Source organism: Protopterus annectens, chromosome 1.part2, assembly GCF_019279795.1.
Source record: "Protopterus annectens isolate FY-2018-M chromosome 1.part2, PAN1.0, whole genome shotgun sequence".
NCBI classification, from domain to species: Eukaryota; Metazoa; Chordata; order Ceratodontiformes; family Protopteridae; genus Protopterus; species Protopterus annectens.
The window spans coordinates 549,298,467-549,302,868 of record NC_056727.1 but is presented as its reverse complement, the minus strand read 5'-3'; the positions used below and the strand labels follow the sequence as shown (position 1 = coordinate 549,302,868).

At 42.4% G+C, this 4,402-nt stretch overlaps 1 protein-coding gene across 1 annotated transcript in view; it reads right to left on the bottom strand.

Annotated features, from left to right (window-relative positions):
* Nucleotides 1-4,141, bottom strand: part of CDKL4 (cyclin dependent kinase like 4) — a 1,070,656-nt gene extending 1,066,515 nt beyond the window's left edge. Inside the window, exon 1 of the mRNA XM_044057625.1 lies at nucleotides 3,959-4,141. The gene's annotated coding sequence lies outside the window, so the exon portion shown is untranslated. The remainder of the gene's footprint in view (nucleotides 1-3,958) is intronic.
* Between the last annotated feature and the right edge of the window lie 261 nt (nucleotides 4,142-4,402).

Genomic DNA, 4,402 nt, shown 5'->3' with positions numbered 1-4,402 from the left:
GGAGATGTTTGGGGGCTGCAATCGTTTGGTATAGATATCTCTCCTTTTGGGGAGGGGGAGAAGTTTGCACTGAACCTGTCAGCCAGTATGTTGGCAATGTCTGTAGGATCAGTAATCTTCACATCATTTTGAACTAGTTCTGAGCATATCTGGGAGTTTCCTCCTAGGTTTCTAACATAGCTAAAGAAGGCCTTATGATTGTCTTTTGAGTCTTTAGCTATTTTTCTCTCGAAATTTGCTTTGGATGATTTTATGAGAGCTCTTAGTTTTTACTTATAGTGATCAAGGGTGTCTTACCTTTTAAGGATTTTGCTCTATCTTGTAGTAGCTTCCTCCTTTTGTTGTAGAGTTTGTTTATGGCTGGGGTCCACCAGACTGGACGCTTGCCTTTGGTACAAAGAGTCTTTGTTTTGCTTGGGATTGCCTTATCCATGCAGTCCTGCAGGTGCTGGTAGAAGGCATTTGTAAGTGATTCAGCGGCTTGAGTACTGTTTTCCCGGCTCGGGGCCTTAAAGGAGACCACACTAGTCTTTAGAAGTGTGAAGTCGGCTTTTGAGAAGTTCTTTACTGTGGTCTTTTTATTTCAGGTGGGGTGGGATGAGGACCTCCAGCGAGATTAGTTTGTGATCTGATCTCACCAGTGAGGGGTATACTTCCGGTGTTGAACATTGTGCTCCCATGTTCGTGATGATGAGATCAAGTATGTTATCTCCTCTTGTGGGAATGGTGACTAGTTGTTCCATGGCATTTGAGTTTATGAATTCCAGGAACTTTTGGGCTAGGGTGTTTGGGCTTGAGTAGTGTTCCCAGTCTATATTTGGGTAATTGAAGTCACCTAGTATGATGGTGTTTGGTGATACATTTATCCCCTCTAGTGTTTTCAGGAAGGCCATGTGAGGTTCCTGAGTTTGTGAGGGTGGCCTGTAACATGCTACAATTTGCAGAGCAGTCTTGCCTACGGTTAATTGCACCTGGATGGTCTCCGATGCATCATGCGTTGCCACCAGTCTTGAGGTGTGGGTGTTCTTGATGAATATGGATACCCCCCCTCCTTTCTTGGTATTTTCCTGATTTTGGGGCCGGAACGCATGATATGAGGTAAAACCTGATAGCGCTGGGGTGCTCTCAGGAGCCTTGAACCAGGTTTCTGTCACAGCACAGACATCGATGTTCTCCATACTGAGAAGGGCCTCGAGTGCGTGCATTTTGAGATTTAGACTTCTGGCATTGAGCAGCATTACCCTTAGTTTATTTCTTTTTTGTGTTCTAGGGTGGTAGGTTTAGAATTTGAGCCTTGCCTAAAAAAGGCACTATGGGGGTGGCAAGAGCCTTTGCCAATATCCGTAATCCCAGGGGTGACAGGTGCAAGCCGTCCCTTGCGAAGCAGCGTGGCTTGTCCAGCATGTCATCCCAGGCAGACAGATACTGGATCCCCTTTGAATGACACCAGTGTTTAAGCCAATTGTTAAAGCTGATCATCTTATCTCTGTATTGTGGCATCATTCTTGGTGAAGGTAGGATACTGCTCAAGGTCAGGGTCATACCTGCCTGGGCTACATAATCAGAGAGCTCCTCAATGTCTCTTTTCATGTAGTCCAAGGAGGTACGTCTCAGGTCGTTTACACCAGCGTGGACAATGACTGAGTCATATTTGTACCTGCTGTTGAGAGACCTGAGTGCTTGCGTTATGTGGCGGATTCTAGCGCCCGACAGACAGCTTACTGTGACCTTCTCCTTACTCAGTCTGGTGAGCGGGACGTCAGTGTGTCTGACTATGGAGTCACCAATGACTAGTGTGTCTGGCATTGTGTTTGGCCTTAAGGGCTGTGACTGTTTGACACTCTGACTGTGAGGTCTATGTGTTGCAGGTGTTGTGTTCTGAGGTGGTGGTTGTTTGGGTGTCTGCTTTGGTGGCCTCTGCTGTTTTGGTAGATTTTTGATCAGAGCCTCCGAGTATGTCTTTGTGTGTTTATGTGTATAATTTGAGGTTGTAATGGTACTATGTGAGACTGGGTCTATAGTGTGTGTGGTAACCTTCTCCTCCTGACTGGTCTTGCCAGTCCTATGTTGAGAGAGCTCAGCCTCCAGTTTGGCCGTATAGTTGCATCTCTCGCATGTATTTGTGTTTTGTGGGAGGAGGAGAGGGTTGTCTGTGTACATGAGGCAATTGTAACATTGCCTCAATATTCACAGGTTCACCAGCTGAGCAGGAGAGGACACTAGCAACTGATCCCTCGACATGCTAGAAGGATAGACAAAAAACTTTAAGAAAGATTCCGGGGGATGTTGGTGACCGAGAAAATGGGGGGTTGCCTTTTTGGGGTGCTATCTATAAGAGTGCCGTATCAAGGTAATAAATACTGTAGGAGCAAGTGCTAGGTTTAACAGATAGAGAATAGTCTACTTAGAGTCAAGTAGAGATGATCTTTGTAGTTATAGGATACGCTGATTAGATCAGTAGTATAGGTCGAGGAAGGTAGTTTCAAGGGAAAATTTGAAGAGTGGACTTTAGGTAGCCCGAATAGTTTAAATCTGCTTAACCGGCGCTGCCCTAGTGTGCAACAGTGGCAACTCCGCGCTAAATCGCGCTAATGCGCGCTAAAGCGTGCTTTATAGCAGGGGGCTGGAAAAGACAGGAAATGACCCAAAATGGCCAATAAACTACAAGTTACTGCCTTAAACACGTATATATATATATATATATATATATATATATATATATATATATATATGTGTGTGTATATATATATATATATATATATATATATATATATATGCGTGTGTGTGTGTGTATATATATATATATATATATATATATATATGCATATGTGTATATGTATATATATATATGTATATGTGTATACGTGTGTGTGTGTGTGTATATATATATATATATAATAATTATATACACACACACACCAACTTAAGCCATATTATCCAGGCATAGCAAATGCCAACTGGTGACAATTTTTTTAATGCTCCCTGATCATACCATACCGCTCAACCTCTTAGAGCAAGAAATCTGGATAAAGCCATGGGACAAGGCCAAACAAAATACTGACAATTTTTATTACTCTTACAAACTTAGAAAGCCGATAGAATAATAGGTTTTGCATTCGCGTTAATTTTATAAAGGATGGTAGGTCTAAAACTCAAATGTCTGTGTCAGTATTTTCTGACTTCAGTTCTGAATGTTGTGCCAGCGATTTGTTAGAAAACCACAATTTTTGGAAAAACAGACTAAAAATATGAAGCAAAATCTGGACATTCAGCGAAAATCTGAACAGTTGAGATGTATGCATGATCCACTCTCACGGCTGTTTTGAGAATGGCACTGTCGCGCCAGTTGGAAGAAGCTCCATTTGCATCGAGTTCCAGAGGCATATCCTCTTAAACCAAAGCTGTTATCTTTCTGTTAATTCTGATTCAGCGCCCCCCCCACACACACACACACACCTTCCCATCCCAGTTAATTCTGAAAGGATATGGGATTGAGGGTGGGATGCTCCAACTTCCACTACGAAAGTAGTCGGAAATGCAGTCCGCAGATATAACTTACAATGACGGGCATGGTGAACTTCTTAGTTACGGTAGCTGTTTGGGAGGAGGGACTGGGTATAGTAAAATAGTGCCCAACAGTCAAGCATGCCGCTATTTTCTTGTGCAAGGGCACAATACAAAAACATTCTAACGTTTGCGTAAAACATGCTTTGTACATACAAAACAGCTACTCATATGTAAATGCTTAACAATTCAAAGTACATACTGTGAAATATATTGAAGCTCTGTGTCAGTTCCTGCTCTTATATTTAAGTTTAATCGTTATACAGCTATTAAAAAGGTAAAAGAAAAGAAATGCAAAAGCTGTGATGAAGTACCAACTAAAGCTGTTTTATATCCGCGTGCGTGCCCCTTGGGGTCATAAACCACGGTGGGCATATATTTCAAAGACGCTTACCTGTTCCCAGTTCCCGTTTCGAGTTACCACTTTATTACAGCTCCTATTTGCACCCAGTTTTATCGATAGGTTCTGACGTTTTTTGCCACTATTGAAATGAAAATATTCCAAAATACTGGAAATAGCTTAGCAGACATTGCGAGGCGCCGCTGCTATGGCAACAGTGACGCTGCGGTGTTTGGCAGAAGGCGCCTGCACGTTTTTCAGACTCGCAGTTTCAAGTACTGTTGAAAACAATGGTACGGAAGTTGCTTCTACATAAACGGTTGTGAACTACAAAAGATTGTTTAGTTTACCACACGGACATTGTTTCAAAGAGAAAATATGTGTTTCCTGATTGTCTGACTAGTTGCGGTGGCGCGGAGCCTAAATTAATGTTTTATGAAGCGTGTCTGAGTATAGATGTACCAGGTATCGTTCTGTCCCTTCTAGAATTTATAATCT